We start from the raw sequence: 25,997 nt of genomic DNA, 5'->3' as shown, positions 1-25,997 counted from the left end.
ACTCACTGGAATATAGAGACAATACAACATACATCCATAAAATTGGATGCATATGCAAAAGTGCAATATATTTATCTGTACAGTAATCTATTTATTTATATCTGCGCCTTATTGCTCTTTTATCCTGCACTACCATGAGCTAATGCAATGACATTTCGTTCTTATCTGTACTATTAGGACCAGAAGTGCAAGACTACTCTATTATTCACATTTTGTAAATAATATCAATGCAGGAATGTTGTACCTTCAGGTTTAGTTCGACGAACCGCCTTTGAGTTTGTAATGCACAACACTGCGATACGACACCAATCTGTTGTAACGATACCAATATTTTGGTACCGGTACTAAAATTAATTCGGTACTTTTCGGTACTTTTCTAAATAAAGGGGACCACAAAAAAATGGCATTATTGGCTTTATTTTAACCAAAAAATCTTAGGGTAAATTAAACATATGTTTATTATTGCAGTTAAGTCCTTAAATAAAATAGTGAATATACTAGACAAATTGTCTTTTAGTAGTAAGTAAACAAACCAAGGCTCCTAATTAGTCTGCTGACGTATGCAGTAACATATTGTGTCATTTATACACCTATTATTTTGTCTAAATTATTAAGGGCAAGTGGTAGAAAATAAATGATTAATCTACTTGTTCATTTACTGTTAATATCTGCTTATTTTCTCTTTTAACATGTCCTATCTACACTTCTGTTAAAATGTAATAATCACTTATTCTTCTGTTGTTTGATACTTAAATTAGTTTTGGATGATACCACAAATTTGGGTATCAATCCGATACCGAGTAGTTACAGTACTTTACCGAGTAGTTACAGTACTTTACAGTGCTTATCTGGACTGTAAAGTTAAAATTTGAATGGCATTAAAAGGAAGTCTAGTCTAGTCTCTAGTCTAGTCTAGTCTAGTCTATATGTCAGCAGCCAAATTAGGAGTGTCAGGTTCAAACACTGATGACATCTATTAAACAAGACATGAAGCAAAGAATCAAACAGAGACATAATTACATTTTCCAAGCCTTTGCTTGGTGCAACAAAGACAGCCTCTTGTCTGTTCATTGGGAACTCAGGGAACGGAAAGTTTTTTGCTAATTTACATACAATTTTTCTTTTTTTCTTTTTTTCTTTTTTCTCTTTTTCTCTTTTTTTTTTCTTTTTTTTTGTTGCTAATTTACATACAGTTTTTCTGACAAGGAGCCTTTGTAACCCGCTTACTTACTACTGAATGTGAAGTTGTCTAGCATGTTCACTATGTCAATGAATGACCAAATTGTTGAAACTTATGTTTAGTGTATCATCAGATTTTATGTTTCAAAAAAAAAAAAAAGAGCAAATATTGACGTTTGTTTGTAGTTTCCTTTATATTATTCGAGTCATACCAAAGAATATAAAAAATGGGACCCATTACCTCCCTGCTTGGCACTCAGCATCAAGGGTTGGAATTGGGGGTTAAATCACCTAAAATGATTCCCGGGCGCGGCCACCGCTGCTGCTCACTGCTCCCCTCACCTCCCAGTGGGTGAACAAGGGGATGGGTCAAATGCAGAGAACATATTTCACCACACCTAGTGTGTGTGTGACAATCATTGGTACTTTAAAGGCCTACTGAAAGCTACTACTAGCGACCACGCAGTCTGATAGTTTATATATCAATGATGAAATCTTAACATTGCAACATATGCCAATACGGCCGGGTTAACTTATAAAGTGACATTTTAAATTTACCGGGAAACTTCCGGTTGAAAACGTCTATGTATGATGACGTTTGCGCGTGACGTCACGACGGCAACGGAAGTATTCGGACCCAATGTGTCACCATACAAACTGCTCTGTTTTCATCGGAAAATTCCACAGTATTCTGGACATCTGTGTTGGTGAATCTTTTGCAATTTGTTTAATGAACAATGGAGACTGCAAAGAAGAAAGTTGTAGGTGCGATCGGTGTATTAGCAGCGGACTACAGCAACACAACCAGGAGGTTGTGTTGTGTTTAATGTGGATAGCAGACGCACTACCGTGAGTACAGCTTTGGCTTCCAAACATTTGATCGCTTGCCGTACGTGCGTGTCGCTATGTGCATGTCACGTACGTAACTTTGGGGAAATATATGTTTCTTGCCGACTCTGATGGCGGCCGGGGTGTCGTCGAAAGCTACAACGCCCGCCGCCGCTCCGTAGCTAAGTTAGCTTCAATTGTTAAGCTTCGCCAAGCTGGAAATTATTAACCGTGTATTTACATGTTCATGGTTTAATAGTATTGTTGATCTTCTGTCTATCCTTCCAGTCAGGGTTTTTAAAAAATTTTGTTTCTATCTGCATTTGAGCCTGATGCTATCACGTTAGCTCCGTAGCTAAGTTAGCTTCAATTGTTAAGCTTCGCCAAGCTGGAAATTATTAACCGTGTATTTACATGTTCATGGTTTAATAGTATTGTTGATCTTCTGTCTATCCTTCCAGTCAGGGTTTCTTTTATTTTGTTTCTATCTGCATTTGAGCCTGATGCTATCACGTTAGCTCCGTAGCTAAGTTAGATTCAATTGTTAAGCTTCGCCAAGCTGGAAATTATTAACCGTGTATTTACATGTTCATGGTTTAATAGTATTGTTGATCTTCTGTCTATCCTTCCAGTCAGGGTTTTTAAAATTTTGTTTCTATCTGCATTTGAGCCTGATGCTATCACGTTAGCTCCGTAGCTAAGTTAGCTTCAATTGTTAAGCTTCGCCAAGCTGGAAATTATTAACCGTGTATTTACATGTTCATGGTTTAATAGTATTGTTGATCTTCTGTCTATCCTTCCAGTCAGGGTTTTTTAAAAATTTTGTTTCTATCTGCATTTGAGCCTGATGCTATCACGTTAGCTCTGTAGCTAAAGAGCTTCACCGATGTATTGTCGTGGAGATAAAAGTCACTGTGAATGTCCATTTCGCGTTCTCGACTCTCATTCTCAAGAGGATATAGTATCCGAGGTGGTTTAAAATACAAATCCGTGATCCTCAATAGAAAAAGGAGAAAGTGTGGAATCCAATGAGCCAGCTTGTACCTAAGTTACGGTCAGAGCGAAGAAAGATACGTCCTGCACTGCACTCTAGTCCTTCACTCTAACGTTCCTCATCCACGAATCTTTCATCCTCGCTCAAATTAATGGGGTAATCGTCGCTTTCTCGGTCCGAATCTCTCTCGCTCCATTGTAAACAACGGGGAATTGTGAGGAATACTAGCTCCTGTGACGTCACGCTACTTCCAGTACAGGCAAGGCTTTTTTTTTTTATCAGCGACCAAAAGCTGCAAACTTTATCGTCGTTGTTCTCTACTAAATCCTTTCAGCAAAAACATGGCAATATCGCGAAAGGATCAAGTATGACACATAGAATGGATCTGCTATTCCCGTCTAAATAAAACATTTTCATTTCAGTAGGCCTTTAACTTGAACTTGAACATGGTGTGCATATATTTTGATGGCAGACTAAACAGCGCCTCTGCTGGTTGCAGCCTTGTAGTGCACCCCATTGGTCTCAACTATATTTTACATTGTCAATGTTTTTCCTCCCACAGCTTTAAAAAGAAACAGCAGACATCTGAGCTTCAGACAAAAGGCAGATACTGGCAGATACAGTAATGACCTCCTTTAGCCAGATGGGAGTGTTTTTGAGTCTATAGCGTGCAACACCACAACATAGGCTAAAAATTCTAGTGGAACGTGTCTCCCCCCCTTCTGCCCTGCAGCAATAGGATTCAAACCAGGAATGTTGTAATGAGGCCAGGGCAAGCATGCGCGAACGTGATGGCAGATCAGGGTGACACCTGGTATTCCCGAATTGGACGTCTTCGACATAATGAAGCGTTTCAAATGACCGTATTTCAAAATAAAAGCCTTTCAGGACTAGAAGGTATTGAGACCAAGGGGTAAGATGCAAGAGATCACATATATGAGCGCGTATGATAAGGTTTTGTGTTTCTCTAAATCAGGGATGTCAAACTGATTTTCATTGAGGGCCACACTGCCATCAGAGGGCCGCTTGTAACAGCCAATAATGTATGAATTCGACTCTGGATTTCATTATTAATTAAAGTACCGTATTTTTCGGACTATAACTCGCTGTTGTTTTCATAGTTTGGCTGGGGGTGCGACTTATGTGTGAAATTATTAACACATTACCGTAAAATATCAAATAATATTATATATCTCATTCACGTAAGAGACTAGGGCAGGGGTCGGCAACCCGCGGCTCTAGAGCGGCTCTTTAGCGCCGCCCTAGTGGCTCCCTGGAGCTTTTTTAAAAATGTATGAAAAATGGAAAAAGATGAGGAAAAAAAAAAAAGTTTTTTTTTTAATATGGTTTCCGTAGGAGGAAAAACATGACGCAAACCTCCCTAATTGTTATAAAGCCATACTTGCCAACCCTCCCATTTTTAGCGGGAGAATCCCGGTATTCAGCGCCTCTACCGACAACCTCCCGGCAGAGATTTTCTCCCGACAAACTCCCGGTATTCAGCCGGAGCTGGAGGCCACGTCCCCTCCAGCTCAATGCGGACTTGAGACTGAGTGGGGACAGCCTGTTCTCACGTCCGCTTTCCCACAATATAAACAGCTTGCCTGCCCAATGAACGGAGAAGTTAAACAGGACAATACTGCCATCTAATGGATAGCCACCGGAACACTGAAATTCAAGTATTTTTTTTTTCTCTCTATGTAAATAAAATAATATATATATATATATATATATATATATATATATATATATATATATATATATATATATATATATATATATATATATATATATATATATATATATATATATATATATATAGCTAGAATTCACTGAAAGTCAAGTATTTCATACATATATATATATATATGAAATATATATGAAATACTCGAGTTGGTGAATTCTAGCTGTAAATAACCACGCCCCCAACCACCCCCACCCCACCCTCGACCTGTGTTGAATTGACATTGGTTTTTACAACATTTTATTGTTAATGGAAAAACAGTCCAAGTTATTTTTTTTATTTATTCTGGGCAACTTAGCTGCCAGTTTTTCTACCGTAAAAAAAAAGTACCATCTTTCTATTTACAGTAATACACCGTTAAAAACAACAACCGCAGATTTTACAGTCAAAAACTGGCAGCTCTGTCAACAGAATTTTTATGCAAAAAAACAGTAATAGTTTTTTTTATAATTTACAGTTACATGCTGTAAAGAACAACATACAATTTGTTGTCATTTTTATGAATTTGATGGGTAGTTTTCTGTAAAGTTAAGTATTTTTATTTAGATAAAAACATGTCCGAAAAGTATGATAATATACTGTAATTAGAGATGTCCGATAATGGCTTTTTTGCCGATATCCGATATTGTCCAACTCTTAATTACAGATACCGATATCAACCGATACTGATATATACAGTCGCGGAATTAACACATTATTATGCCTAATTTTGTTGTGATGCCCCGCTGGATGCATTAAACAATGTAACAAGGTTTTCCAAAAATAAATCAACTCAAGTTATGGAAAAAAAATGCCAACATGGCACTGCCATATTTATTATTATTGAAGTCACAAAGTGCATTATTTTTTTCAACATGCCTGAAAACAGCAGCTTGGAATTTGGGACATGCTCTCCCTGAGAGAGCATGAGGAGGTTGAGGTGGGCGGGGTTGGGGGGCGGGATTGAGGTGTGGGGGGGTATTATTATTATTATTATTCATTGTATTATTATTATTTTTATTATTATTATAACCTACTGATCCAGCGTCCTCTGCAGTGAACATTTATTTTTGGTTTATTTCTTTTGTCAGAGGTACAAGTTTTTTGAAAAAAAAAAAAAAAAAAAGGTCCACTGCAGAGGACACTGGTTTTCCCAGTAGAGCCGGGGTGTCAAACTGGTTTTACATTGAGGGCCACATCGCAGTTATGGTTGCCCTCAGAGGGCCGATTTTAACAATGAGTATTATATGAATATACATGTATATATATAATACATTACAAATATTTTTTTTTACATAAGCTGCAAAAAACATATTTAGATTTTACTTTAAAAACTGGCAGCTCAGTCACCAGAATTTTATGAATATTTAAATCATGAAATAATTAAAACATTAAATAATTAATTGAATCATGAAATAAATGATAGAACTGTGAAATAATTGAATATTAAAGCAATTAACTTAATTGCAAAATAAGTAGTTTACTGTAAAGCCGCTACTTTTTCCTACGCTTTGAACCCTGCAGGTAAAAGGACAAATAAATGTATGTATATATACACACACATATATACATACATACATACATACTTTCACACATGTACATACATACACATATATATATGTATATATATATACATATACATATACATATATATATATATATATATATATATATATATATATATATATATATATATATATATATATATATATATATATATATATATATATATATATATATATATATATATATATAAATACATACATACACACACACATATACATACATATACATATACATATACATATATATATATATATATATATATATATATATATATATATATATATATATATATATATATATATATATAAATACATACACACACACATATACATACATACATTCATACATGTATGTATACACATACATATAAATACATGTGTATATATATATATATATATATATATATATATATATATACATACATGTTTGTATACACATACATATACATACATGTATATATACATGTTTGTATACACATACACATACATACATGTATATATACATACATATATATATGTATATATACATGTAAATATACATGTATATGTATGTGTATACAAACATGTATATATACATGTATATGTATACAAACATGTATATATGTGTATATATATATATATATATATATATATATATATATATATATATATATATATATATATATATATATATATATATATATATACAATGTCTTGTGTGTGTGTGTGTCCCAAATAAAAAATTATTTTGATTCTGATTTTGCGTGAGCTGTTTAAAAAGGCATAATAATTCAGCATATTAAATTCTCATTAATAATGAGTTTTCTAGGGAGAAAAATGCAATTAATCGTGACTAAATATTTTAATAGTTTGACAGCCCTAAGTGTATTCCAATTGTAATTCATTAGTGACACATTTATGTAAAGTATGTATTCATTTATTTCATTCTGTCTCATTGACCACGATCTTCAATGCGGAAAAGAGTACCGTGCTGCCTTTAGGAATTTGCTGTAAAAATGGCCGCTTTGATTTAGATGTGGTTCGCGGGCCGCCAGTTGCGATCCCCTCCTCTATCGAGCGTGTAAATTCCAGAGCCACGGTGCAATAGCAAGTTGACTTTTAATCATTGACAACATGACCCAGTGTGAGCATAATAAAGTGTCGTTTTGATAAGTGGGAGGACTGGACAGGCTGGGAAAACACAGCATCCCTGATCTTAACAGTGATTCATGCTGGCTGTCTTTTCATGTGAGACTGCACACTCAGGACTTTCTGGCCTATAAAGAAGGAAGTCATACAACAGGCATTGCACATGAACCCTTGGGGGAGTCTTTTGATGCGCCTAAATCAGGGGTGTCCAAAGTGTCCATTTTCGGCCCGCAGGTCATTTTTTAACGGCCCCACGTCACATTCTAAAAATACGACAAAAAAAAAAGTAAAACATAAAAAGTGGTATAAAAGAGCAAACAGGTGAAATGTAACAAGAAAATGTTGCAATGTTGACTGTAATAACATAAAGCTGCCATGCAGGCTGTTTCTTTCTTTAAAAAATAATAATGAATCAAAATCAATGTCGTTATGAATTATTGACCTATTCGAGGCTCCAATTACGTCACATCAAATATTCCACTTTGAGATATTTTTTGGGGAAAATGTTGCATATTTTGTGTTTGCCATATAAAAAAACTAAGCTGTTTTTTTTTTTTTAAAGAAGGGCCTAAAACGAACAAACAAAAAACATAAACAACAATAAAACTTATAATTAGGGATGTCCTAAAATGCGTTAAAATGTAATATCGGAAATTATCGGTATCGTTTTTTTTATTATATGTATCGTTTTTTTATTTTTTTATTATTAAATCAACATAAAAAACACAAGATACACTTACAATTAGTGCACCAACCCAAAAAACCTCCCTCCCCCCATTTCTTTCTGTTATCAATATTCTGCTTCCTACATTATATATCAATATATATCAATACAGTCTGCAAGGGATACAGTCCGTAAGCACACATGATTGTGCGTGCTGCTGCTCCACTAATAGTACTAACCTTTAACAGTTAAATTTACTCATTTTCATTAATTACTAGTTTCAATGTAACTGTTTTTATATTGTTTTACTTTCTTTTTTATTCAAGAAAATGTTTTTAATTTAGTTATCTTATTTTATTATTTTTTTTTAAAAGTACCTTATCTTCACCATACCTGGTTGTCCAAATTAGGCATAATAATGTGTTAATTCCACGACCGCATATATCGGTTGATATCGGTATCGGTAATTAAAGAGTTGGACAATATCGGAATATCGGATATCGGCAAAAAGCCATTATCGGACATCCCTACTTATAATTGACGGATAGATCTGAAGTTGATCCCGAGATTATTGTGTTATAAATTTTAAAAAATTACAATTTATTTTTTAACACTTTAATGAGTTCTTTTGGATCCCCAATAATTTTAGTGGGACTTTTTTTTAAAGTGTCATTGCTCCAAAAAAATAATAATGAATTAAAATCAATGTTGTTATGAGTTATTGGCCTTTTTAAGGCTCCGGGGAATAAGCGGTAGAAAATGGATGGATGGATGGATTATTATATAATCTCAAATATTCCACCTAAAATTTTTATTGGCTGAAAATATTGCATATTTTGTGTTTTTTCCATAAAAAAACTGGATTTTCTTTTACAAAAAGGGCATACAACTTAAATCTTTAACAACTTTATATTGACAGATATACCTAATTTAAAACCTTGAATAATATTGATAATAATAATACTAAATAATGACACATTTTTAATATTTTTTTGACCAAAACCCTTTGGGGTCCCTGGGATCAAGCCAGAGTGGAGGCCTAAATGTATATTTTTTTAATCCATATATTGCATGTTTTTTTTTAAATAAAAAAATATCAAAATGGCCCCCTCTTGCTTTGATTTTTCAGTGTGCGGCCCTCAGTGGAAAAAGTTTGGACACCCCTGGCCTAAATGGTCGCGTCTGTGCAGCTGTGTGTGATGGAAGGTGTCCAGGTAGAGTGGAGAGACAACAAAAGAGAGACAAAAGGCAAAGTTGGCCAAACAGTCCCTGGAAAGGTGAGCGAAGCAAGTAAGTGATACAATGTTTAGGACGTGGACCAGATAGAGGAACATGCAGAGGAGTGAATAAGGAAGGAAGTGCAACTTCAGCCTAATTAGGGGTCTGCTGGGTTTTGTGTTTACATTGTCGCCAAACCGACTCCAAATTGCACAATTGCAATGAATCACTTTGGCAGTTTTTGTTGGATTTCCATTGCTATTATGTTCTCTTAATGCAGAGTAGTCATTCTACACTGCAAAAACTGAAATTTAAGTAAGATTACATATCTCAAATAAGGGTGATATTTGCTTATTTTCTGTCTGATAAGATAATTCTTCTCACTAAGCAGATTTTATGTTAAGAGTGTTGTACTTGTTTTAAGTGTTTTGGTCCTAAATGATCTCAGTAAGATATTACAGCTGAGATTTGATGAGCTATATTGAGTAAAACATGCTTGAAACTAGAATATCAACTGATGCAAAGCTGTGTCATCAACACTCACAAGTAGAGATGTCCGATAATATCGGCCTGCCGATATTATCGGCCGATATATGCGTTAAAATGTAATATCGGAAATTATCGGTATCATTTTTTTAATTATCAGTATCGGGGTTTTTTTTTTTTTTTAAATGTATTTATTTTTTATTTTATTTTTTTATTAAATCAACATAAAAAACACAAGATACACTTACAATTAGTGAACCAACCCAAAAAACCTCCCTCCCCCCATTTATTTCTGTTATTAATATTCTGGTTCCTACATTATATATCAATACAGTCTGCAAGGGATACAGTCCGTAAGCACACATGATTGTGCGTGCTGCTGCTCCACTAATAGTACTAACCTTTAACAGTTAATTTTACTCATTTTCATTCATTACTAGTTTCTATGTAACTGTTTTTATATTGTTGTACTTTCTTTTTTATTCAAGAAAATGTTTTTAATTTATTTATCTTATTTTACTAATTTTTTGAAAAAGTACCTTATCTTCACCATACCTGGTTGTCCAAATTAGGCATAATAATGTGTTAATTCCACGACTGCATATATCGGTTGGTATCGGTATCGGTTGATATCGGTATCGGTAATTAAAGAGTTGGACAATATCGGAATATCGGATATCGGCAAAAAGCCATTATCGGACATCCCTACTCACAAGTATAAAACTACTTTTTTAAAGTAATAATTTCTTACTTCAAGCATGAAAATTTGTTTTCAAGATAACGGCACTAGCATTTAGTTAATTTAAGAATATTTTTCAACATATTGAGCAAAAAGGTCTAATTTTTTCTTCTACCAAGAAAAGTGCACTTGTTATTAGTGAGAATATACTTATTTTAAGGTATTTGTGGGTCCATTGAGGTTAGCTAATTTGACTTGTTTTGGAAAGTCTTGACAAGCCGAATTGTCTTGTTCTATTGGCAGATAATTTTGCTTAGTTCAAATAAAAAAGTATTTTTTTTTCTTGTTTTTGAACACTGACTTTTTGCAGTGTAGCATTTTACTGTATGTCACACACAACTAGAAATATATACACTAAATGTGCACAAAATGCTAAACAAAGGCTGCGAATGCGAGATTGCGACAAATATCTATATTTTTCTGTAGTTAAAAAGGGTTTACCCTTGATTTGTTTCACCCTTTTTGTATAAAGCAGTGGTTCTTAACCTTGTTGGAGGTACCGAACCCCACCAGTTTCATATGCCCACTCAGGAAACGTGAGCATAGAACCCCAATTCTTCAGAGTTTGCACTGGCTCCCTGTTCATTTTAGAAAATTGATTTTAAAACCTTGCTGTTTGTTTTTAAAGCTTTACATGGACTGGCACCTCAGTATATCTCGGACCTCATCCAAATTTACACTCCTGCGCGCGCTCTGAGGTCCGAGAGCCAGCTCCAGCTCGTGGTGCCCAAGACCAGACTTAAATCCAGGGGAGACAGGGCCTTCTCTGTGGTCGGCCCTAAGCTCTGGAACACTCTGCCCCTCCATGGGCAAACTGCTCCCACAGTGGACTGTTTTAAGTCTTGTCTTAAAGGCCTACTGAAAGCCACTACTATCGACCACGCAGTCGGATAGTTTATATATCAATGATGAAATCTTAACATTGCAACACATGCCAATACGGCCGGGTTAACTTATAAAGTGACATTTTAAATTTCCCGCCACACTTCCGGTTGAAAAACGTCTAGATATGATGACGTATGCGCGTGACGTCAGTAGTTAAATGGAAGTATTGGTACACCATTGAATCCAATACAAAAAAGCTCTGTTTTCATCTCATAATTCCACAGTATTCTGGACATCTGTGTTGGTGAATCTTTTGCAATTTGTTTAATGAACAATGGAGACTGCAAAGAAGAAAGTTGTAGGTGGGATCGGTGTATTAGCGGCTGGCTGCAGCAACACAACCAGGAGGACTTTGGAGTTGGATAGCAGACGCGCTATGAAGAGCCCAGCGCCGAATCCCCGCCCGGCGGTTGGGCGAGGGACATGTGGCGTACAGAAGACCGCTTTGCCCGGTGCCGCGCGGGGGCCTAAGTCCTTCTGATGGAGGCTTTGCCCGTGGATGGTGTCAGGCTGGTGTCGGCCTCCGGCGCGCCGGGGCTCGGTCTTCTCGGAGTCGGGTTGCTTGGGAATGCAGCCCAAAGCGGGTGGTAAACTCCGTCTAAGGCTAAATACCGGCACGAGACCGATCTGGACCGGGCGAGGGAACGCTTATGTACTGGGTTGGTCTCACGTTTGTCCTCTAAGCTTGGAGAATAAACCACAAAATACCAACTACTGCCTGGTGATTGAATATAAACATCAGCTTATGTGCCATTTAAGAATTCGGGACTGACCAGCAAGCGCTAATGTTTTTATCATAGCTCTGACGAGGTCCCGAAGCTAAGTTAGCTTCAATGGCGTCGTTAGCAACAGCATTGCTAGGCTTCGACAGGCGGCACAGCATTAACCGTGTGGTTACAGGTCCAGTGTTTGGTTCGGTGTCTCCTGATAGTAGTATAGTTGATCTTCTGTCTATCCTTCCAGTCAGGGGCTTATTTATTTTGTTTCTATCTGCATTTAAGCACGATGCTATCACATTAGCTCCGTAGCTAAAGCGCTTCACCGATGTATTGTCGTGGAGATAAAAGTCACTGTGAATGTCCATTTCGCATTCTCGACTCTCATTTTCAAGAGGATATAGTATCCGAGGTGGTTTAAAATACAAATCCGTGATCCACAATAGAAAAAGGAGAGAGTGTGGAATCCAATGAGCCAGCTTGTACCTAAGTTACGGTCAGAGCGAAAAAAGATACATCCTGCACTGCACTCTAGTCCTTCACTCTCACATACCTCATCCACGCTCAAATTAATGGGGTAATCGTCGCTTTCTCGGTCCGAATCGCTCTCGCTGCTGGTGTAAACAATGGGGAAATGTGAGGAGCCTTTCAACCTGCGACGTCACGCTACTTCCGGTACAGGCAAGGCTTTTTTTTTATCAGCGACCAAAAGTTGCGAACTTTATCGTCGATGTTCTCTACTAAATCCTTTCAGCAAAAATATGGCAATATCGCGAAATGATCAAGTATGACACATAGAATGGATCTGCTATCCCCGTTTAAATAAAAAAAAAAAATCATTTCAGTGGGCTTTTAAAAACCTGTTCTAACATGATTCAATTTAAAAGACTGTTTAAAAAAGAAGTACAGGTGTATGGTCAGGGAGTGTTTGGGCCTGTGTGTGTGTGTGTGTGTGTGTGTGTGTGTGTGTGTGTGTGTGTGTGTGTGTGTGTGTGTGTGTGTGTGTGTGTGTGTGTGTGTGTGTGTGTGTGTGTGTGTGTGTGTGTGTGTGTGTGTGTCTTGTCTCGTCTTGTCTCACAGTAACAGTGGTACTATTGTATTGTTAGTGTACAGGAGCTTTTCTTGTTTTTGTTTGTATAGTATTGTTCTTGTATTATATTGTTTATGTTTAATGTGGAATGAGTGAGAGGGGCTGGGATATTATAAGCATCTGCTTCATCCAACCCCTTTTCAAGCCTTGCATAAATGTCTCTGCCAAAATGTAAAAAAGAAAAAAAAACGTGTGTTGTTGTACTGTGCAGGTTTGAAATAAATACTTCAATTCAATTCAAAAAGTGTAATTCCATGCCGAGACAGCACTCATAATTAAAACCTGTATTTAGAAGACCGTAAAGAGTTTCTATTTATGTTCTCGCAACACAAATATTTGATTTTGAATAAATAATTCCTACTCCGCAGAAATTCTTTAACCATGGACAGGCCTGGAACCAATTAACAGCAATAAACGAGGGATGACTGTATTGTGAACGCAAATAAATATACATTTGTATTTGCAAATGCATTGTCTTTTTTTGTATGATCCTTAAAGGTAAATTCAGTTATCATGACTAGTGATTACTGTTAATAATAATAATAATAATAATTATAAGGACAATAATAATGACAACATTACCCATCATGTCAATAATAACAATAAGAAGAAATTATTTAGCGCAGTGGTTCTCAAACTTGTTTCGCTAAGTACACCCTCAGAAAACACTTGGCTCTCTAAATACCACCATAATAACCAACATTGAAATACGGTAGCTTAGTAGGGCTAAACGTTCATTAAAAACAAGACAGAGGTTTTATTTAACAAGTATATTTGATATTTTTGGCCACTGTAACATTACATTGAACCACTGAACAGTAACACTGTTTAAATATAGGTAATAATTACTACTTATTAATAGATGTTGGCCGATATATGCGTTAAAATGTAATATCGGAAATTATCGGTATCGGTTTTTTTATTATCGGTATCGTTTTTTTAATTTATTTTTATTTTTTTAAATTTTTATTAAATCAACATAAAAAACACAAGATACACTTACAATTAGTGCACCAACCCAAAAAACCTCCCTCCCCCATTTACACTCATTCACACAAAAGGGTTGTTTCTTTCTGTTATTAATATTCTGCTTCCTACATTATATATCAATATATATCAATACAGTCTGCAAGGGATACAGTCCGTAAGCACACATGATTGTGCGTGCTGCTGCTCCACTAATAGTACTAACCTTTAACAGTTAATTTTACTCATTTTCATTCATTACTAGTTTCTATGTAACTGTTTTTATATTGTTGTACTTTCTTTTTTATTCAAGAAAATGTTTTTAATTTATTTATCTTATTTTACTAATTTTTTTAAAAAGTACCTTATCTTCACCATACCTGGTTGTCCAAATTAGGCATAATAATGTGTTAATTCCACGACTGCATATATCGGTTGATATTGGTATCGGTTGATATCGGTATCGGTAATTAAAGAGTTGGACAATATCGAAATATCGGATATCGGCAAAAAGCCATTATCGGACATCCCTACTTATTAATTATTAAGTGATTATTTGGCGTACCACGAGATTGATATATCATAATTATTAGAGGTGTCCGATAATATCGGGCTGCCGATAAATGCTTTAAAATGTAATATCGGAAATTATCGGTTTCAAAAAGTAAAATTTATGACTTTTTAAAACGCCGCTGTATACACGGACGTAGGGAGAAGTACAGAGCGCCAATAAACCTTAAAGGCACTGCCTTTGCGTGCCGGTCCAATCACATAATACCTACGGCTTTTCACACACACACAAGTGAATGCAAGGCATACTTTGGTCAACAGCCATACAGGTCACACTGAGGGTAGCCGTATAAACAACTTTAACACTGTTACAAATATGCGCCACACTGTGAACCCACACCAAACAAGAATGACAAACACATTTCGGGAGAACATCCGCACCGTAGCACAACATAAACACAACAGAACAAATACCCAGAACCCCTTGCAGCACTAACTCTTCCGGGACGCTACAATATACACCCCGCCCCCTCCCCACCTCAACCTCCTCATGCTCTCTCAGGGAGAGCATGTCCCAAATTCCAAGCTGCTGTTTTGAGGCATGTTAAAAAAAATAATGCACTTTGTGACTTCAATAATAAATATGGCAGTGCCATGTTGGCATTTTTTTCCATAACTTGAGTTGATTAATTTTTGGAAAACCTTGTTACATTGTTTAATGCATCCAGCGGGGCATCACAACAAAATTAGGCATAATAATACATTAATTCCACGACTGTATATATCGGTATCGGTTGATATCGGAATTGGTAATTAAGAGTTGGACGATATCGGAATATGGGATATCGGCAAAAAAGACATTATCGGGCATCTCTAATAATTATATATTTGCTATATTATTATTATCAATCTACGACTATAAATCCCATAACCGGAGCTCAAGATGAAACGTGTCATTTAATAAATGATTATTTGAAAATTCGCTCGTGGTCTAAACCAGTGGTCCCCAACCACCGGGCCGCGGCCCGGTACCGCTCCGCGGCCCGGTACCGCTCCGCGGACCGATTGGTACCGGGCCGCACAAGTAATTAATTTTTTTTTTTTTTTTAATGAAATCAACATAAAAAACACAATATATACATTATATATCAATATAGATCAATACAGTCTGCAGGGATACAGTCCGTAAGCACACATGATTGTATTTATTTATGTAAAAAAAAAAAAAAAAAAAAAAAAAATGTAATGTATTTTTTTTAAATACCCCCCCCCACCCCCCCCCCCCCCCCCACCGGTCCGTGGGACACATTTTCAAGCGTTGACCGGTCCACAGCTACAAAAAGGTTGGGGACCACTGGTCTAAACATTTTGTGTGAGGTCATAGGTCATATCCAGTGTTCAGGCTGGCTGGTTAGATGACGTCATTGTTGACTCTGCATAATTGGCCATGACGCATGCAGTTTTTACGCACGCTGTAGTAAAGACAATATTTGTAAAAACAATTGATCTTTCTTGCGTCGCGTCCTTTAGGTCACAAACAACACGGCGTGTTTTTGATGGGGAAACGGGGTCCCGTGCAGGACCCTGTTTGTTAGGAAAGGCCATGCAAAAGTCTCCGTAAGACCAGAAAAAGTCCCTGTTTTGAATACTTGCTGATACGTGCAGGGTGTCACATGTAAACAAATGTATGGTAATCAATGGTATATAAATGCACAACTCCACACTGCCCCAAGAGTCTTAACATGGTATTACAAATCCAATGCTGGCATATTCAGGCTCAGCTACTGACTACTGTTTGTCTTCTGACAGCAAACTTTGACAAACTCTTATAGTAAAGTGGCGTATAAATCATTCCATGTCCTCCTCTGACTATTTACTTCGACCTCAAGTGCCTTCAAGCCATTTGAAAGAGTTTGGCAGCAAGCGATTTATTCGGGACGGAGCACAATTGTGAACCTAATATGGTACTGTTGATGCACTGGAGAAGGGGGACACCAGAGGAGCAAATAATTACCGACTAGCTCCATGTGTGTATCGGTACATGTAAACAAGCAGTTGTGGGAGAGGCGGCGGCTGTGGTCAACGCCACTATTGCATCATAGAAACATATAGAATAGAATAGAATGACTTGTTTCGTGCATACATGTACTAGAAATGTCGTCGTAAATAGAGACAGTATGTTACTCCAAACCCCAAAACCAGTGAAGTTGGCACGTTGTGTAAATGGTAAATAAAAACAGAATACAATGATTTGAAAATCCTTTTCAACTTATATTCAATTGAATAAACTGCAAAGACAAGATATTTAAAGGCCTACTGAAAGCCACTACTAGCGACCACGCAGTCTGATAGTTTATATATCAATGATGAAATCTTAACATTGCAACACATGCCAATACGGCCGGGTTAACTTATAAAGTGACATTTAAAATTTCCCGGGAAATATCCGGCTGAAACGTCGCGGTATGATGACGTATGCGCGTGACGAAGTCAGAGTAACGGAAGTTATGGTACCCCGTAGAATCCTATACAAAAAGCTCTGTTTTCATTTCATAATTCCACAGTATTCTGGACATCTTTTGCAATTTGTCTAATGAACAATGAAGGCTGCAAAGAAGACAGTTGTAGGTGGGATCGGTGTATTAGCAGCGGACTACAGCAACACAACCAGGAGGACTTTGTTGGAGAGCAGACGCGCTAGCCGCGCTAGCCGCGCTAGCCGCGCTAGCCGCCGACCTCATCTTGACTTCCTACGTCTCTGGGCCGCCAAACGCATCGGGTGAAGTCCTTCGTCCTTCTGCCGATCGCTGGAACGCAGGTGAGCACGGGTGTTGATGAGCAGATGAGGGCTGGCTGGCGTAGGTGGAGAGCTAATGTTTTTAGCATAGCTCTGTGCGGTCCGGTTGCTAAGTTAGCTTCAATGGCGTCGTTAGCACAGCATTGTTAACCTTCGCCAGCCTGGAAAACATTAACCGTGTATTTACATGTCCACGGTTTAATAGTATTGTTGATTTTCTATCTATCCTTCCAGTCGGGGGTTTATTTTTTTTGTTTCTATATGCAGTTAAAGCACGATGCTATCACGTTAGCTCGTAGTTAAAGCATTTCGCCGATGTATTGTCGTGGAGATAAAAGGCACTGAATGTCCATTTCGCGTTCTGGACTCTCATTTTCAAGAGGATATAGTATAAAGTTGAGGAGTTTAGTTTATTAAGGATCCCCATTAGTCTACACCGCAGTGGAGACTATTCTTCCTGGGGTCCGGGCAAAAAAAACATCACACAGTCACAAAACAAATGATTACAATGCAGTACAACATGATCACATAATAAAATGTTGTGATACAAAAATAGCAACAACAAAGAACAAAAAAAACCCCAAAAAAACAATAACTTCGAGTTTACATAATAATGTTCATACCAAAGATAAAAAGAGCAATATAAAAATATATATACATATATATTTTTGCAAAAATAAAAGAAAGAACCAATGGTCTAAAATATACACATTAGTGTACCAAAGACAAACAATAAGTGATGAAAAAGTACCATCCATCCATTTTCTACTGCTTGTCCCATAATCAGGAGTGCTCATCAAACACTTATTTGAAATCTCCTGCTGGCCCCACTATGGACTGGACTCACACTATTATGTTAGATCCACTATGGACTGGACTCTCACTATTATGTTAGATCCACTATGAACTGGACTCTCACTATTATGTTAGATCCACTATGGACTGGACTCTCACTATTATGTTAGATCCACTATGGACTGGACTCTCACACTATTATGTTAGATCCACTATGGACTGGACTCTCACACTATTATGTTAGATCCACTATGGACTGGACTCTCACACTATTATGTTAGATCCACTATGGACTGGAATCTCTCACTATTATGTTAGATCCACTATGGACTGGACTCTCACACTAGTATGTTAGATCCACTATGGACTGGACTCTCACACTATTATGTTAGATCCACTATGGACTGGACTCTCACACTATTATGTTAGATCCACTATGGACTGGACTCTCACACTATTATGTTAGATCCACTATGGACTGGACTCTCACACTATTATGTTAGATCCACTATGGACTGGAATCTCTCACTATTATGTTAGATCCACTATGGACTGGACTCTCACACTATTATGTTAGATCCACTAAGGACTGGACTCTCACACTCTAATGTTAGATCCACCATGGACTGGATTCTCACACTATTATGTTAGATCCACTATGGACTGGACTCTCACACTATTATGTTAGATCCACTATGGACTGGACTCTCACACTATTATGTTAGATCCACCATGGACTGGACTCTCACAATATTATGTTAGATCCACTATGGCCTGGACTCTCACTATTATGTTAGATCTACTATGGACTGGACTCTCACTATTATGTTAGATCCACTATGGACTGGACTCTCACACTATTATGTTACATCCACTATGGACTGGACTCTCACACTATTATGTTAGATCCATCCTGGACTGGACTCTCACACTATTATGTTAGATCCACTATGGACTGGACTCTCACAATATTATGTTAGATCCACTATGGAATGGACTCTCACACTGGGCAATGGACGTGGTGCCCTCCAAGGTTTCTCATTGTACTCCCATTGGGTTGAGTTTTTTCTTGCCCTGATGTGGGATCTGAACCGAGGATGTCGTTGTCGCTTGTGCAGCCCTTTGAGACACTCGTCATTTAGGGCTATATAAGTAAACTTTGATTGATTGATTGAACATCCCACAGGTGGACATGTTAATTGGGAACAGGTGGGTGCCATGATTGGGTATAAAAGCAGCTTCCATGAAATGCTCAGTCATTCACAAACAAGCATGGTTCATTTTGTGAACAAATGCGTGAGAAAATGGTCGAACAGTTGAAGAACAACATTTCTCAACCAGCTATTGCAAGGAATTTAGGGGTTTCACCATCGACGGTCCGTAATATCATCAAAGGGTTCGGAGAATCTGGAGAAATCACTGCACGAAGCCAAAAACCAAGATTGAATGCCTGTGACTTTCGATCCCTCAGGCGATACTGCGTCAAAAAGCGACATCAGTGTGTAAAGGATATCACCACATGGGCTCAGGAACACTTCAGAAAACCACTGTCAGTAACTACAGTTGGTCGCTACATCTGTAAGTGCAAGTTAAAACTCGCGAGAACTATACATGAGTAAATAATACATACAAAATAATACAGTGGCAGGATTTGTTTACTACCTAAATGCTGCAGTAGTCATCGGAAGTACGATTTTCCTCCGTAAAATAGACTTACGTTTACATTTCTAATGGTGTCCTGTCTGCTTGAATGACATCACAATGGCCATAAAGGGCACGTCTATCTCGCAGTGCATCAGGGGTGTTAGCACTATGCTCTATATCAGGGGTCACCAACGCGGTGACCGCGGGCACCAGGTAGCCCGTAAGGACCAGATGAGTAGCCCGCTGGCCTGTTCTAAAAATAGCTCAAATAGCAGCACTTACCAGTGAGCTGCCTCTATTTTTTAAATTGTATTTATTTACTAGCAAGCTGGTCTCGCTTTGCCCGACATTTTTAATTCTAAGGGAGACAAAACTCAAATAGAATTTGAAAATCCAAGAAAATATTTTAAAGACTTGGTCTTCACTTGTTTAAATAAATGTATTTATTTTTTTACTTTGCTTCTTATAACTTTCAGAAAAACAATTTTAGAGAAAAAATACAACCTTAAAAATGATTTTAGGATTTTTAAACACATATACCTTTTTACCTTTTAAATTCCTTCCTCTTCTTTCCTGACAATTTAAATCAATGTTCAAGTAAATGTATTTTTTTTTTATTGTAAAGAATAATAAATACATTTTAATTTAATTCTTCATTTTAACTTCTGTTTTTTCGACGAAGAATATTTGTGAAATATTTCTTCAAATTTATTATGATTAATATTCAAAAAATTATTCTGGCAAATCTAGAAAATCTGTAGAATCAAATTTAAATCTTATTTCAAAGTCTTTTGAATTTCTTTTAAAATTTTTGTTCTGGAAAATCTAGAAGAAATAATGTTTTGTCTTTGTTAGAAATATAGCTTGGTCCAATTTGTTATATATTCTAACAAAGTGCAGATTGGAATTTAACCTATTTAAAACATGTCATCAAAATTCTAAAATTAATCTTAATCAGGAAAAAATTACTAATGATGTTCCATAAATTATTTTTTTAATTTTTTCAAAAAGATTAGAATTTGCTAGTTTTTCTCTTCTTTTTTTCGGTTGAATTTTGAATTTTAAAGAGTCGAAATTGAAGGTAAACTATGTTTCAAAATTTAATTGTCATTTTTTTCGTGTTTTCTCCTCTTTTAAACCGTTCAATTAAGTGTAAATATCATTAATTATTAATAATAACAAAGAGTTAAAGGTAAATTGAGCAAATTGGCTATTTCTGGCAATTTATTTAAGTGTGTATCAAACTGGTAGCCCTTCGCATTAATCAGTACCCAAGAAGTAGCTCTTGCTTTCAAAAAGGTTGGTGACTCCTGGTCTAAAGGAGCTCAGAGGGATTATTTTGGAAGGTGGGAAGCCAGTGCGGACCCTCCTCCATGTCCATGTGTGTGTTATGGGATGTGTAACACTAAACCACACACAGCCCTGTGGCCCCCTTGACAATTAACTTCTTAGTTGGGGTAGAGAGAGGGAGCGAGTGAGCGAGCGAGGGAGAGAGAGAGAGAGAGAGAAGCCTTTTTCACTCTCCTTACTTTAAGTTCAGAGGCAGACGTTCTTGGCTCGGACGCAGCGCTCATGTCAGGATTAGGAGCCGGGGACGCGGGACCAACCGGTGATCTGCAGGATTCCCTCCCCGGACAGGTAAGACATTTAACTTGCAAAAAAAAAAAATGTCAGCATTTTTTTTTTTGGTCCATGCTGTAGAGTTTGTGCATATATTTCTCTTGATGCATGCACATCAAGGACTTTGAGGTCTGACCCAGTTTCTTCTGTCTTCCATGCATCCTGTCTTGCACACAACAGACATGCAGCTAAAGCCACACTCAAACCGCCATGATTTACCATCTCTGTCCCCTTTTAAAATGCACCTAAAAACTCACTTCTTGCATATATATGTTAGAGCAAGTCATTTACACAAACAATAGATCCATGCAGCTAAAGCCACACTCAAACTGCCATGATTTACCATCTCTGTCCCCTTTTAAAATGCATCTTAAAACCCATTTGTTGTCATATTTTATAGCTAGTATTGTATTTTACACAAAATGCAGATCCATGCAGCTTAAACCACAATCTCACTGCCATGGTTTACCAGCTGTGTCCATTTTAAAACTCATCTTAAAACCCACTTTTTGTCACATTCTAAAGCACAAAAGGCAGATCCATGCATCTTAAGCCAAACTTACACTGCCATGGTTTACCTGCTCTGTCCCCTTTTAAAACTCACCTCAAAACCCACTTTTTGTCACATTTTAGAGCTAGTATTGTATTATTATTATTATTATTATATTGTATTGCTTAACCCACACTCTCACTGCCATGGTTTACCACCTCTGTCCCCTTTTAAAACTCATCTTAAAACCCACTTTTTGTCACATTTTAAGCTAGCATTTTTTCTTTACACAAAAGGCAGATCCATGCATCTTAAGCCAAACTTACACTGCCATTATTTACCAGCTCCGTCCCCTTTCAAAACTCATCTTAAAACCCACTTATTGTCACATTTTAAAGCTAGCATTTTTTATTTTTTTTTACACAAAAGGCAGATCCATGCAGCTTGAACCACACTCTCACTGCCATGGTTTACCAGCTCCGTCCCATTTTAAAACTCATCTTAAAACCCACTTTTTGTCATACTTTAGAGCTAGTATTGTATTTTACACAAAATGCAGGTCCATGCAGCTTAAACCACACTCTCACTGCCATTGTTTACCAGCTCTGTCCCCTTTTAAAACTCATCTTAAAACCCACTTTTTGTCACATTTTAAAACTAGCATTTTTTTTTTTTTTACACAAAAGGCAAATCCATGCATCTTAAGCCAAACGTACACTGCCATGGTTTACCAGCTCTGTCCCCTTTTAAAACTCATCTTAAAACCCACTTTTTGTCATATTTTAGAGCTAGTATTGTATTTTACACAAAAGGCAGATCCATGCAGCTTAAGCCCCACTCTCACTGCCATGGTTTACCAGCTCTGTCCCCTTTTAAAACTCATCTTAAAACCCACTTTTTGTCACATTTTAAAACTAGCATTTATTTATTTTTTTTTACACAAAAGGCAAATCCATGCATCTTAAGCCAAAATTACACTGCCATGGTTTACCAGCTCTGTCCTCTTTTAAAACTCATCTTAAAACCCACTTTTTGTTATATTTTAGAGCCAGTATTGTATTTTACACAAAAGGCAGATGCATGCATCTTAAGCCACACTCTCACTGCCATGGTTTACCAGCTCTGTCCACTTTTAAAACTTAAAACCCATTTGTTGTCATATTTTAGAGCTAGTATTGTATTTTACACAAAATGCAGATCCATGCAGCTTGAACCACACTCTCACTGCCATGGTTTTATTAGCTCCGTCCCCTTTTAAAACTCATCTTAAAACCCACTTTTTGTCACATTTTAAAGCGAGCATTTTTTTTTACACAAAAGGCAGATCCATGCATCTTAAGCCAAACTTACACTACCATGGTTTACCAGCTCCGTCCCCTTTTAAAACTTAAAACCCACTTTTTGTCATATTTTAGAGCTAGTATTGTATTTTACACAAAAGGCAGATGCATGCAGCTTAAGCCACACTCTCACTTCCATGGTTTACCAGCTCCGTCCCCTTTTAAAACTTAAAACCCATTTGTTGTCATATTTTAGAGCTAGTATTGTATTTTACACAAAATGCAGATCCATGCATCTTAAGCCAAACTTACACTGCCATGGTTTACCAGCTCTGTCCCCTTTTAAAACTCATCTTAAAACCCACTTTTTGTCATATTTTACAGCTAGTATTGTATTTTACACAAAAGGCAGATCCATGCATCTTAAGCCCCACTCTCACTGCCACGGTTTACCAGCTCTGTCCCCTTTTAAAACTTAAAACCCATTTTTGTCATATTTTAGAGGTAGTATTGTATTTTACAAAAAAAGCAGATCCATGCAGCTTGAACCACACTCTCACTGCCATGGTTTACCAGCTCTGTCCCCTTTTAAAACTCATCTTAAAACCCACTTTTTGTCACATTTTAAAGCGAGCATTTTTTCTTTACACAAAAGGCTGATCCATGCATCTTAAGCCAAACTTACACTGCCATGGTTTACCAGCTCCGTCCCCTTTTAAAACTCATCTTAAAACCCACTTTTTGTCATATTTAAGAGCTAGTATTTTATTTTACACAAAAGACAGATCCATGCATCTTAAACCACACACTCACTGCCATGGTTTACCAGCTCTGTCCCCTTTTAAAACTCATCTTAAAACCCACTTTTTGTCACATTCTAAAGCTAGCATTTTTTTTTTTTTTACACAAAAGGCAGATCTATGCATCTTAAGCCACACTCTCACTGCCATGGTTTACCAGCTCTGTCCCCTTTTAAAACTTAAAACCCATTTGTTGTCATATTTTAGAGCTAGTATTGTATTTTACACAAAATGCAGATCCATGCAGCTTAAACCACACTCACTGCCATGGTTTACCAGCTCCGTCCCCTTTTAAAACTCATCTTAAAACCCACTTTTTGTCACATTTTAAAGCGAGCATTTTTTCTTTACACAAAAGGCTGATCCATGCATCTTAAGCCAAACTTACACTGCCATGGTTTACCAGCTCCGTCCCCTTTTAAAACTCATCTTAAAACCCACTTTTTGTCATATTTAAGAGCTAGTATTTTATTTTACACAAAAGACAGATCCATGCATCTTAAACCACACACTCACTGCCATGGTTTACCAGCTCTGTCCCCTTTTAAAACTCATCTTAAAACCCACTTTTTGTCACATTCTAAAGCTAGCATTTTTTTTTTTTTACACAAAAGGCAGATCTATGCATCTTAAGCCACACTCTCACTGCCATGGTTTACCAGCTCTGTCCCCTTTTAAAACTTAAAACCCATTTGTTGTCATATTTTAGAGCTAGTATTGTATTTTACACAAAATGCAGATCCATGCAGCTTAAACCACACTCACTGCCATGGTTTACCAGCTCCGTCCCCTTTTAAAACTCATCTTAAAACCCACTTTTTGTCACATTTTAAAGCGAGCATTTTTTCTTTACACAAAAGGCTGATCCATGCATCTTAAGCCAAACTTACACTGCCATGGTTTACCAGCTCCGTCCCCTTTTAAAACTCATCTTAAAACCCACTTTTTGTCATATTTAAGAGCTAGTATTTTATTTTACACAAAAGACAGATCCATGCATCTTAAACCACACACTCACTGCCATGGTTTACCAGCTCTGTCCCCTTTTAAAACTAATCTTAAAACCCACTTTTTGTCACATTCTAAAGCTAGCATTTTTTTTTTTTTTACACAAAAGGCAGATCCATGCATCTTAAGCCACACTCTCACTGCCATGGTTTACCAGCTCTGTCCCCTTTTAAAACTTAAAACCCATTTGTTGTCATATTTTAGAGCTAGTATTGTATTTTACACAAAATGCAGATCCATGCATCTTAAGCCACACTCTCACTGCCATGGTTTACCAGCTCCGTCCCCTTTTAAAACTCATCTTAAAACCCACTTTTTGTCACATTTTAAAGCGAGCATTTTTTTTTTTTTACACAAAAGGCAGATCCATGCAGCTTAACCCACACTCTCACTGCCATGGTTTACCAGCTCTGTCCCCTTTCAAAACTCATCTTAAAACCCACTTTTTGTCACATTTTAAAGCGAGCATTTTTTTTTTTTACACAAAAGACAGATTCATGCATCTTAAGCCAAACTTACACTGCCATGGTTTACCACCTCTGTCCCCTTTTAAAACTCATCTTAAAACCCACTTTTTGTCATATTTTAGAGTTAGTATTTTATTTTACATAAAAGGCAGATCCATGCAGCTTAAGCCACACTCTCACTGCCATGGTTTACCAGCTCCGTCCCCTTTTAAAACTCATCTTAAAACCCACTTTTTCTCACATTTTAAAGCTAGCATTTTTTCTTTACACAAGGCAGATCCATGCAGCTTAACCCACACTCTCACTGCCATGGTTTACCAGCTCTATCCCCTTTTAAAACTCATCTTAAAACCCACTTTTTCTCATATTTTAGAGCATTTTATTTTACACAAAAGGCAGATCAAT

General features: G+C 36.9%; 1 protein-coding gene across 9 annotated transcripts in view; it reads left to right on the top strand.

Moving 5' to 3' along the window:
- The window catches only part of lrrc17 (leucine rich repeat containing 17), a 112,165-nt gene that overhangs the window by 3,518 nt on the left and 82,650 nt on the right, over nucleotides 1-25,997 (top strand). For 8 of the 9 annotated variants that reach the window (XM_062066596.1, XM_062066593.1, XM_062066595.1 and 5 more), the window contains exons 2-3: nucleotides 9,211-9,371; nucleotides 21,463-21,565. The gene's annotated coding sequence lies outside the window, so the exon portion shown is untranslated. The remainder of the gene's footprint in view (nucleotides 1-9,210; nucleotides 9,372-21,462; nucleotides 21,566-25,997) is intronic. The other variant, XM_062066591.1, reaches the window with a different exon arrangement.

Source organism: Entelurus aequoreus, linkage group LG12 (assembly GCF_033978785.1).
Source record: "Entelurus aequoreus isolate RoL-2023_Sb linkage group LG12, RoL_Eaeq_v1.1, whole genome shotgun sequence".
Classification (NCBI taxonomy): domain Eukaryota; kingdom Metazoa; phylum Chordata; class Actinopteri; order Syngnathiformes; family Syngnathidae; genus Entelurus; species Entelurus aequoreus.
This window is presented reverse-complemented; position numbering and strand designations above follow the sequence as displayed.